A 12,748-nucleotide genomic window follows, 5' to 3' on the forward strand; every position below is an offset into this window, starting at 1 on the left:
AGTCAATGTTGAGGACTCCCAGGGCCACTCCCTCCTGACTGTATACCACTGTGCTGCCACCTCTGGTGGGTCTGTCCTGCTGGTGGGTAAGGACATGCCTAGGGATGTTGATGGAGGAGTCTGGGACATTGGCTGAAAGTCTCCAGATGTTCGTGAGGAGGACTTTGCAGGGTCGACAGGGCTGGGTGCGCTTTTGTTGTGTCTGAAGCCAGTGCCGAGGTTGATGCAGGGTGGTCCATCCATATTTATTTGTATTATTGTTTCTGTAGCGGTTTGTTACAACTGAGTGGTTTGCTAGGCCATTTCAGAGGGCAGTTAAGAGTCAACCACATTGCTGTGGGTCTGGGGTCACATATAGGGCAGACCAAGTAAGGATGGCAGATTTCCTTCCCTAAAGAACATTAGTGAACCAGATGGGTTTTTACAACAAAAGTGATTATTAGAGAGAAGGGCAGGAACTTGTTGGGAGGGGTGCAGGAGAAGGTCTTTACCTGTGAGGGTGAGCCCTGTTCTGTCTGGAGCCTGGCAGTCAGAATGACTCAAATTACACTTTGCAAAGTAACTGATTACATTGACAGGCATTCCAGAGTAATTGCTAGTTTCTTGTCTTCCAAGGGGACCAATCAGAGCTTTTGGTATTGCAGATAAACACGTCCTTTTTACAACAATGCAGTAGTTTCCTGATACTAGCTTTTTATTCCAGATTTATTTAAACTGCTGTGGTGGGTATTTGAACTCACATCTTTGGGTCATTTATTCAGGCCTCTGGATTATTAGTCCAGTAACATAACCACTATGCTACCGTTCCTGACTGGGAAAAAAGGAAAGATATACAGCAATCTCTTTCACTAGGAGATCAACTGATTGTCCAGGGCTGTTTCCCTGAGGACCTTGAACTTAGAGCAGAACGCTGGAGGCAGTTTGTTCTAATTCTAGGTAATTGCTATGCAACTGTAGTTGTCCCCTGCTGAAACATCTGTTGTCTGGCAGACAGGGGAACCTGCAGGAATCATAGAATGGTTACAGCACAGAAGGAGGCCATTTGGCCCATTGAGCCTGTGCCGGCTCTCTGCAAGTGCACTTCAGCTAGTCACACTCCCCGCCCTTTCCCCGTAGCCTTGCAATTTGTTTTCCTTCAGGTACTTATCCCATTCCTTTTTGAAAGCCACGATTGAATCTGCCTCCACCACCCTCTCAGGCAGTGCATTCCAGATCCTAAGCACTCGCTGCGTTAAAAAGTCTTTCCTCACGTCGCCTTTGGTTCTTCTGCCAATCACCTTAAATCTGTATCCGCTGGTTCTCAACCCTTCCGCCAATGGGAACAGTTTCCCTCTATCTACTCTGTCTAGACCCCTCATGATTTTGAAGGTGAGGAGGGGGGTGAGTTTGATGGCGAGGTGGCAACAACTGGGAAATGCTCATTATAGGTGGTGTCAGCTTTATGAGCTTTCTCAAAGTATTACATGCCCTTACACTCAGCAGCCATTCTTCATAGTGAAATGTCATTGTGTGCACAGCTAACCAGGAAGAGGCCGGCCATGATGATGGCCAACCCAGGCACTCCCACTGAGGAATTAACTGCCGGGATCACAGCCTCAACTTCTCCCACTTCCTCACCAACTGCATCACGGTATCTTACTCGTGCAAGCACTAGTGCAGAAACATACACTTAGGAGGAAGTAGCTAGTGAGTCTGTAGGGCTGTCATTGGGTGAAGCACTCAGCACTAGTGAGAATGAGGACCTGGGAATGGTAGAGAGGGGGAGTCTTGTTCCTCTCCATAGTGGAGAAATGACCACCCTTGGCCGAGGAACAGAGGGACACGTCTCATGTGCCCAATTTTCAAAAGAATTACAATTAAGGTGCATCCATCTAAAGTATAGACAGTGGAGACGGTTTTCACACATATGTTTGAGATGATGGACAAATGGAAGGAATCCACTACCCACATCTGAAACACACTGGAGAAGTTTCTCAGGACCTGCAGAACACACAGAAGATGATGACAGGCTGGAATATTTCTGCAGCATCAAGACATCAGGAGCAGCTTCTAAGAATATTGGCGGTTTCCGGAGTGGCTGCTAACAGCGTTACCAGAGAAACTTTGAACAGAACACTTTCACAGAGATTCCAAGAACTGGTTGGAACTACTTGGTCTGTACTGACACCAACCACTAACTCCCCTAAGCCTGTGCTCAGCGCCAGCAAGTTGCAAGGAGTAGGGTTTGAGGCTGCTGCCTTAAGGCCTCCTCTTACACATGAAGGAGCTTGCCTAAACCCCTTGCCTCTGGAACAGCAACTGCTTCCTGAGACGAGAGTCACCTCAGGCCTTTAAGGCTCCAAGGAGACCATCTCAGCCATCACCTCCCTACAATATAATCCCATCCTCAGCACAGGTACAATATGTTTCACTCTAAGCACAAATAAAAATATCTCTCAAATGCAGCACAAATACAAGCCCCTGAATTTCTGCGGGGTTCTCCAAATCTCCTGCTGTAACTTCAGCAGATCGGGGGAAAGTCTGGAGAGTCTGAGAGTCTGTAAAAGGACATTTTAAGCCATTTATGCCATTTTTCCAGGGGTTCAACCAATCATCACCTGAAGGATCCCCCCAGAAATTCCAGATGAAAGTGTCTAGCTCTCCTGCCACTAATACATCTCACTCCCAGCACACTGGCTGCTCCGTTTTGGCAAGAAGACAATTTATTCATCTTACAGCATATCAATGGTCATTACTCCCACTAGTGGTTTACATGATTTATCACCATGAATCTATTGGTTATGGCGCCTCTGACTGTGACTGTGACATACCACTGGAAAGAACAATTTATAGTGTGTGCTAAATTTGAAATAGTCTTTTCTCACCAGAGTAAAAATGTTAAGAACGCAGCAAAATTTCCTTGCATTGACATGACATGACAGTTTCCATTAATGGCATGGTAAATTTCTGCTTGCATAGTACGGAGCCATATAGCAAGAAATCGCACGCATGCAGCCCATCATTTCCAGATATGCACTCGCTCCATATCAGGCAAGTTTATTCTTTTTTTGTATTCGTTCCTGAGATGTGGGCGTCACTGTCAAGGCCTGCATTTATTGCCCATCCTTAATTGCCCTTGAGAAGGTGGTGGTGAGTCACCTTCTTGAATTGCTGCAGTCCCTGTGGTGAAGGTACTCCCACGGTGCCGTTAGGGAGGGAGTTCCCGGATTTTGACCCAGCGACGATGAAGGAACGGTGATATATTTCCAAGTCAGGATGGAGTGTGACTTGGAGGGGAACTTGAAGGTGATGGTGTTCCCATGCACCCACTGCCCTTGTCCTTCTAGGTGGAAGAGGTCGCGGGTTTAGGGGGTGCTGCCGAAGAAGCCTTGGCGAGTTGCTGCAGTGCATCTTGTGGATGGTACACACTGCAGCTACAGTACACCGGTGGTGGAGGGAGTGAATGTTTAAGGTGGTGGATAGGGTGCCAATCAAGTGAGCTGCTTTGTCCTGGATGGTGTCAAGCTTCTTGAGTGTTGTTGGAGCTGCACTCATCCAGGCAAATGGAGAGTATTCCATCACACTCCTGACCTGTGCCTTGCAGATGGTGGAAAGGCTTTGGGAAGTTAGGAGGTGAGACACTCGGTGCATGTAGTGCATGAACTTCTCAGCACTAGGTACACATCTAATCATTCTTAACACCACACCCAGAGCAAAATATCATTCCTCGTCTTATTTATACATCACTAAAGAATAGGCAAAGCTTCAAATCCATTCTATTAAGTATGAGTTCTGCAGATTTGCTGAATGGTCTACTCCCCCTTGTTTGATCTGTTTTTAACTACAACGAAATGTGAAAAAGGCTCATTTGCTCCACATCTTTTAATTAAGGCACGTTTTACATTAGCTCATTACCTTTTAGGAACTGTATGTTATTGGCTTGTAACTTTTAGATATGTTTCTAATTTGTACACTCCCCTATTTCACTATTCCTCTTCATTGAAACCATGCAGTTCAACGCATTTATCATCGAATCTTACAGCACAGAAGGGGACCATTCAGCCTATCATGCTTGTGCTGTCTCTTTGAAAGAGCTATCCAACTAGTCCCAGTCTTCTGCCCTTTCCCCACAGCCCTGCAAAATTCCCCTTCTCAATGATATATCCAATTCCCTTTTAAAAGTTACGAATGAACCGGATTCCACCACCCTTACAGGCAATGCATTCGAGATCATAATAACTTGCTGCTTAAAAATAAACTAATCTCTCCCTGGTTCTTTTAATAATTATCTTAAATCTGTGTCCTCTGGTTATCAACCCTCCTGCAAGTGGAAACAGTTTCTCCCTATCCACTCTATGAAAACCCTTCATAATCTTGAACATCTCTATTAAATCTCCCCTTAACCTTCTCTGCTCTAAGGAGAACTAGCCCAGCTTCTCTAGTCCCTCCACATAACTGAAGTCCCTTATCCCTGGTACCAAGCTAGTAATTCTCCTCTACACCCTCGCCAAGCTGGATGAGCCGGTCACAGACAGGGGCTGTCTGGGTTGCCTCCTTCCTTCCTTCCTCTTCATCCTCCTCCTCCTCCTCCTCCTCAGCTGGTCACTGCATGGCTGGTGGCAAGAGCTGTGCCCTCATGATGGTAAGGTTCTGCAGCATCAGCAGACTACCACGAATCTCGACACCCTGCTGAGTACTGCAGGGCTCCTCCAGAGTGGTCCAGGCAGCGGAAGCGTTGCTTCAGCATGCCAATGGTCTGCTTGATGATATTTCGTGTGGCAGCATGGCTTTTGTTGTGTATGTACCTTTAAGAGAGACAGCTCCTGTATACTGTAGTACCGGCAGTGACCACACCTGTATATAAAGCCGGAGCAGGCTTCTGTACCTCAGTCTTGGGACTACTCTACTCCAGTAACCACCTGTTGATTGTTAAGTTACAGTCTCCGTGTAGTTCTTGGGGAAACATCCTATTTAAAGAATCACGGATCTAACAGTGGCGACGAGGTTGATTCGAATCTGCCTGCAACTCTGCATTTCCCGTCGAGGAGTCGCTCCGGGAGGACGGTGGAAGACAGTCGAGGCCAGAAGCACGGGCGTCGACCACAAGCAACCATCCAGTCATCCGGCAGCAAGTCAACATTGCAGGAGTGGCTGTTGAGAGCCTGGTTCCCCAGCCACGACGATCCAGCAACAGACTGGCAACAGGTGCAGCGCACACCCTTCCCGGACAGCGGCGGCGGGAGCCGACCGACGGCGTAGAAAAGCCGAGCAGCGTCGATGGGGTAAGAGAGAGGGTGAAGCACACAGGGCGCAGCCGGGGGTTAAACGACCGAGCGGCGTCGAGGACAAACGAGCAGAGACAGAGAGGGTAAAGCAGCAGCCGGGTTCAGGACCGAGCGACGGCAATGGGAAAGGCGCACAGGAGAATGCGCAGAGCACAGCCAGGGCTCAAAGGCTGAACCACGTCCACGGGGAGCAGAAGGGAGAGCACGGGAGACACCATTTTTAGAAGCTGCAGCGGAGAAGAAGGCCGAGCGCGGGAAGGAAGGAAAGCGCGGGAGACGCCATTTTGTTCCAGCGGAGAAGAAGGGAGAGCGCGGGAGACGCCATTTAGGCAGTTGAAATACACCCAGGGATGGCGAAGAGTGGCAATATCTCTACGTTCGACAATGAAGTCGAAGATTGGTCGACATACGTGGAACGCATTGAGGTGTACTGCAGGGCGAATGAAGTGCCAGATGCTAGGAAAGCACTGGTTTTGTTAAATTCCATGGGTGCAAAAACTTATGGCTTACTGCGAAACCTGATAACCCCAGAGAAGCCCGTGGAGAAGAATTTCGAAAGCATAGTAGAAATCCTACAGGACCACTTAAGCCCCACACCGCTGCTGATAGCAGAAAGATTTAAGTTCCACAAAAGGAACCAGCATAAAGATGAAAGTAATGCTGAGTACTTAACGGAACTGCGCAAGTTATCAAAACACTGCCAGTTTGGAGCGGGTCTATCAGATACATTAAGGGACAAGTTTGTGTGTGGGCTTCAAAGTGAAGGAACCCAGAAACGGCTTCTATCAGAAAAGGATCTTACGCTGGACAAGGCTTTCAGCATGGCAGTATCACATGAAGCAGCCACACGGGGCGCTGCAGAGATACAACGGAGACCGCAAGAATACGGCACCAATGAAATGTCATATGGAGCAGGGAAGTGTTATCGCTGCGGCAGAACGACACACGATCAGAAGGATTGTTGGTTCAAGGACCAAGTGTGCAGACAGTGTGGAAAGACAGGACACATAGCAAGAGTCTGCAGGTCAGGGAAGAAAACCAACAGCAGGAAATCTCCACAGGAGAAGTACAAAAAGGTACAGAAGGTGATGGACAGTAGTTCAGATGAACAGGGAAGTGATACAGACTCCGGAAGCAAGGAGCTGGGTTGTCTGAAACTACATAAGGTAACCAAAATGGAGGATCACCAGACTCTCTGGGTCACACTCAAGATAGACGGAGTCCAAGTGAAAATGGAATTGGACACTGGATCAGCCCTAACAGTCATAAACCAAAGGGACTACAAGCGGCTATTTCCACATGTACCCTTGGAAGCTACAGGGATTGTCTTGAAGACGTATACGGGGCAAAAAAAGTCTACCCCAAAGGAAAAATAAGGGTGAAAGTGATATACAAAGGCCAGGAAATACCTAAAATGGACCTATATGTATTGCCAGATGGAGGACCACCACTACTAGGACGTGAATGGATCCGGAAGATACAACTAGATTGGCATTCCATACGGGCACTGAAGGTTGAGGCCAAAAAGGATGATGACGCCACACCTGGACGACTGTCAAAAATGCTAACTGATGCACAAGAAGTGTTCCAGGAGGGACTCGGAACACTAAAAGGCATAACAGCAACAATTAAAATAGAGGAAAATGCAAGTCCAAAGTTTTTTAAGGCCAGACCGGTGCCTTATGCGATCCGACCAGCCGTTGAAGCAGAGCTGGAATGGTTGGAACATTCAGGAGTACTGTCCAAAGTAGACTGGAGTGAGTGGCCTACACCCATCGTCCCTGTAATGAAGAGGTCGTTGAGTAATACGCCTGGGGAACCAAAGAAGGTCCGCATCTGTGGGGATTTCAAGGTGACAGTGAACCCAGTCCTTCACACGGTACAATATCCACTTCCACGGATTGAGGATATTTTTGCCTCGCTATCTGGGGGTAAACGCTTCACCAAAATTGATCTGGCCCAGGCGTACTTGCAAATGGAGGTAGAAGAAGCCTCAAAACAATACCTCACAATCAACACTCATAAAGGTCTCTATCAATACAACCGACTGGTTTTCGGGGTAGCATCGGCTCCGGCTATTTGGCAAAGGGCAATGGATCAAGTCCTGCAAGGAATTCCAGGGACCCAGTGTTATTTGGACGACATCCTGGTCACGGGCGAAAATGACAGTGAGCACCTCGCCAACCTGGAGAAGGTGCTCGCTAGATTAAAGGAATATGGGCTACGAGCTAATCGCCACAAGTGCGAGTTTTTCCAGAAGCAGATCTCGTATTGTGGCCACATTATTGATGAAGAGGGGTTACATAAGTCCCCTGAAAAGATCGAGGCAGTAGTCAAGGCTCCAGCACCGGAAAATGTGTCACAACTGAGGTCGTTCCTCGGATTGGTGAACTACTACCATAAGCTCTTACCAAATTTGTCTACAGGGGTACACCCACTGAATACCCTACTGCAAACGGGGGTACTATGGAAGTGGAATGACGAATGTAAACGAGCTTTCCAGAAGTGCAAAGATTTGATCACATCAAAAGAGGTGTTGGCCCATTTCAACCCAGCACTACCAATCCGGTTGGCATGTGATGCATCACCCTATGGTATTGGAGCGGTGTTGCACAATTTCCCGGACGGGTTGGAGAGGCCAGTAGCCTTTGCGTCTCGGTCACTAACCTCAGCCGAGCGCAACTACGCACAGATTGACAGGGAGGCCCTCAGCCTAGTATGGGGAGTAAAAAAATTCAACCACTATCTGCATGAACAGAAGTTCACCTTGCTGACTGACCACCAACCACTTGTCTCCATCTTTAATCCAAAGAAGGGCGTTCCGGTAATGACTGCACAACGGTTACAAAGATGGTCCCTTTTTCTAGGGGCAAACCAATACGAAATAGAATATAAAGGCATGAAACAGCACGGAAATGCTGATGGACTATCACGCTTGCCACTGCCTACTGTGGAGGAAGCACCAGCAGTGGACCCTATCGAGATATTTTATTCATCAATAATTGAACGATTGCCAGTAACTAACGCGGATATAGAGAAGGAGACCCGCAATGATCCGACACTGTCTCGGGTATATGATTTGACGGTGAGGGGATGGCCAACACATGGCGACCCACTGTTGCCAGCATTCTCATCCAGAAGAGAACAGCTGTCAGTATGCCAGGGGACAGTGATGTGTGGATCCCGAGTGGTAATTCCACCCAAGTTAAGGGAGAGAGTGCTAAATGAGCTTCACGAAGGTCATCTGGGAGGGGTGAAAATGAAAAGCCTTGCTGGGGCTTATGTGTGGTGGCCGGGGATTGATCAACAAATCGAGGACCTAACTAAGAGCTGCTCGGGATGCCAGAAGGTCCAAAATGCACCACCACATGCCCCTCTACACCCTTGGGAGTGGCCCTCCTCTCCATGGCAACGGGTGCATATTGACTTTGCTGGTCCATTCATGGACTCAATGTTTTTAATAGCTGTGGATGCGCACTCGAAATGGCCTGAGGTGATCCAAATGTCCTCCACCACCACGGAGAAAACTATTGCAGTCCTATGGACCATCTTTGCCAGGAACGGCTTGCCAGAGCAGATTTGCTCTGATAACGGACCACAGTTTGTGTCAGAAGAGTTTCGAAAATTCATGAAAAGAAATGGGGTAAGGCATTACACCTCCGCTCCGTATCATCCCGCCACCAATGGATTGGCGGAGAGGTTTGTACAAACCTTTAAAAAAGCAGTAAGGGCCATGTGCGATGATGACATTCCACTGCAGCATAAGGTGGACAATTTCCTGTTAGCCTACAGAAATGCGACACATACAATCACCAACCAGACCCCGGCCATGATGTTCTTTAACCGAAGGTTGAGATCTCGCCTGGATTTGCTCAGACCAAATGTGCGAAGAAATGTCGAGGATAAACAATTCCAGCACATCAATGAGAAGCCGACAAGGAGCTTTAATGTAGGACAACCAGTCTTGGCCCGTGATTACCGAACAGAGAAATGGCGACCCGGAACGATATGCACACGGCAGGGGCCATTAATGTACACAGTGGATGTCGGGGAGAACATTGTGAGATGCCACGTTGACCAGATCTTAGCGTCACAGGAACGAGGCAACCCCATGTCTCGCGTACCTGGGAATGAACCCAACATACTGACAGCATCTACCTCAGAAACAGTAGCAGTGGGAACCGATGGAAAGGGGCCAGAATCGCCTCCGCACCAAGAACAAGAACCTCAGGAAAGGCGCTATACAGAAAGGATCAGGAAGCCGCCCCAAAGACTGAATTTATAAATGGACTATTTCTGTTTAATGTGCATGTTAAAGTGTTAATTGTTATTTGAATGTTATGGGTACTGTTAATCTAAAAGGGGAGGAATTGTTGTGTATGTACCTTTAAGAGAGACAGCTCCTGTATACTGTAGTACCGGCAGTGACCACACCTGTATATAAAGCCGGAGCAGGCTTCTGTACTTCAGTCTTGGGACTACTCTACTCCAGTGAACACCTGTTGATTGTTAAGTTACAGTCTCCGTGTAGTTCTTGGGGAAACATCCTATTTAAAGAATCACGGATCTAACAGCTTTCGTTATGTGAATGCTGCCCACGTGTCCATGGGTTGCACGCTGGAGTCATGAGCCATGAGGTTAAAGGATAGCCCTTGTCGCCCAGTAGCCACCCTCTGGTTTATTGTGGTGTCTCAAATGCAGATGGCACAGCGGACTGCCACAGAATGAAGGCATCATGACTGCTGCCAGGATACCGGGCATTCACCTGCATGATTCACTGAGTATGGTCGTACACCAGCTGGACATTGAGGGAGTGAAATCCCTTACGGTTGCAGTACATCTAAGAGTTCACATGTGGTGCTCGCAAAGCGATGTACGTGCCGTCAATGGCACCCTACACCATGGGGAAGCCTGAAATCCTCACGAAGCCACATGCTCACTCCGCCTGCTGCTCTCTGGTCAGAGAGAAGGAAATGTATTCAGCTCTCTTCGAATACAGAGCCTCAGCTACCTCCCTTATGCAACAGTGCATGGCAAACTGGGAGATGTTGCAAATATTTCCTGCTTCAGCCTGGAAGGGGCCCGATGCATATAAGTTCATGGTCACCGTAACCTGCACAGCCACTGGCAATGCGGTCCTCGCCCTGCTCTGAGGTTGTAGCTGTGGCTGCAACAGGTGGAAGACTTCAGTGAGGACATCCTTAGTGAAGTGAAAACATCTGACACACTGTTCCTTGCTGAGGTTCAGGTAGGACTATTGCTCCCTGAACACCCTGGGCGGATATGGCCTCCTGCTGAGAGTCCTCCTCCCCCTCTTCCCTTTTCCTGCAGCTTGTCCTGCTCTGTGTCGCCTCTGTCATGCTGTAGGCCATGTGGAATGCTGACGACTGCACCCATGTCTTGGAGCAAGTGGTCTGTGCGGAATCCTTGATGTCAGGACAAAGCCCTTCAGCACCTGCCACACCACTCCCTGTAGACCTTAGTAACTTTAGATAACTGTACAAACCACCAAACACTTCCATAAATTCAGCAACAGCCAGTAGAAATCATTTAGCAACTAACCTGCAAGTGGTTGATGATCTCTTTAAATAGTGCATGGTCAGCAGTGTGAGCTTAAGAGAGTGTTAGCTGGAGCTTTGAGCTCCAAACTGGCAGTGCTGGCGGCAAATCAGTGTGTACGTCATGATCTACCTAATGTGCATACTTCCGGCATGCGCGCACTGTGCCCGCGCTAATGCCCTCGCCAAGATGGCGTCTGGCGCAACTCGCACCAGAAGTTTGTGCGCGTGCTGTGGATGCCATTTTGGAGGCAAATCGGTACTCAAATTGTCTGAGCCCAATTTCCTGGCCAGGGTTTGCAACACCTTTTTTGGATGAAGGTAAGTAAATGAGGAGGGAAGAGGAGCAACCATGCTGGTATGTTGTCCTCATGCCCAATTATAAGTTGCTATGCATTCTGCAGGCTAAAGACATGTTTATCAATGAAGATTACATACTTTTTAACCACCTTTGAGATGTGTGTACTTTTTTTAGAATAAAAAAGGCTAGTGGAAACCATTTTTTGCATTTTCCTCAGAGATCTTCAATCCAGGATGCCATCAGGCTGCTCTTACCTACCCGCACCCCCAGCCCCCGCACCCCACTACTAGGCATAGGTCCCTGGGGTCCATTGGACCTAATCAGATTACCTGAACTTGCAAATGTAAGCGGGTACAGGTCAGGTCAAGTGGCGTGCACTTTGGTTACGTTCCATTTGACTCGAGTGGGATTGGGCATGAGGTACAAAATCAGGGCCAGTAGTTATACGGCCCAAAGCTCTGCAGACCCATTTAATGCAGCACGGTGGGGCGGGACATTCACTCACCACTTTTTCAGGTTGTTAAATTGCAGGGATGTGTCTATTTACAAACATGGATGGGCGTCCCATGCCTGCAGAGGTGTAAGAGAGGCTCCTGCCCTGTGTTGTAGCCAGAAAATTAGAACTGCATCCTGCTGCTTCAAGGGGGTAGTTAAAGACCCTTATTGACAATCAAAGTTATAAATAAAACATCATTCACGACAATGTACAGTAGGACCGCATTCTGAAGGTAATTCATCCTTCAATGTTTTAATCCCCACTTGAAAATCGCCACTGTTGCTGTTCCCCATTCTCATCCTATGCATTCCCACCTCCACCTCCAGCTTTCGCACCAACATCTCGACTCTGGGAATGGATGGACAGGGCATGCAGGGATCTCATTATACGAGTACAGTTGTATAGTGGTTATGTTACTGGACGTATGCTAGAGGCCTGGACCAATAATTCAGAGAACGTGAGTGCAAATCCCACCATGGCAGTTTGAGAATATGAATTGTTGAAAAGATCTGGAAATAAATAAAAAAACAGGCATCAGTAAAAGTGTCCATGAAGCTGTCGGATTGTCATAAAAACCCAACTGATTCACTCATTTTCTTCAGGGAAGGACACCTGCCATCGTTACCTGATCTGGCTTATATGTCCCGTACCTCGTAACTGCCCTCTGATGTGCACTAACAAGCTACTCAGCTCAAGATCCATCACCACCACTTTCTCAGGGCAGCTAGGGATGGGCAATAAATGCCGGCCTTATCCCAAGTGCCACGCACATCCTGAGAATGAATAAAAGAAATATTGGGAAGTCTTACCGTGGGACATTTTTGGATGCCTAAAAACATCTTGCACATCTGCTTCTATGTGTGCTGCATGTTGCTGTTGGTATTCAGAATGGCTGCTACCTTCTCCCAGGTACTCTGCCTTCCTTTGCTTTTGGAGGGGGCCTTGGGCACTGAACCTCTTGCAGCAATATCCATCAGAGCAAATAAAAAATGATGCTGCAACCCTTTAAATTCCCCGCTGTTCAAATGTTTTTATTGCAAACTGCAGTGTGTTTCAAAGTCTTTTAGGAGTAAAATGGAATACATTTATGGAGACAGTTGTTAATTTATGAAAGGATTCGCAAATTTCA

The 12,748-nt window shown here is 47.8% G+C and overlaps 1 long non-coding RNA gene across 5 annotated transcripts in view; it reads right to left on the bottom strand.

The window, feature by feature from the left end:
* LOC147105612 (uncharacterized) overlaps window positions 1-12,748 on the bottom strand; it is a 556,421-nt gene that overhangs the window by 472,442 nt on the left and 71,231 nt on the right. The window contains exon 10 of one of the 5 annotated variants that reach the window (XR_015081533.1): window positions 437-12,128. The exons of the other annotated variants lie outside the window; for them this stretch is intronic. This is a non-coding gene — a long non-coding RNA (uncharacterized LOC147105612). Of the gene's footprint in view, window positions 1-436; window positions 12,129-12,748 lie in introns of those variants that run through there. 5 annotated transcript variants of the gene reach the window in all.

Source organism: Somniosus microcephalus, chromosome 17 (assembly GCF_052327205.1).
Source record: "Somniosus microcephalus isolate GS21.2 chromosome 17, FLI_Smic_1.0, whole genome shotgun sequence".
Taxonomy (NCBI): Eukaryota; Metazoa; Chordata; class Chondrichthyes; order Squaliformes; family Somniosidae; genus Somniosus; species Somniosus microcephalus.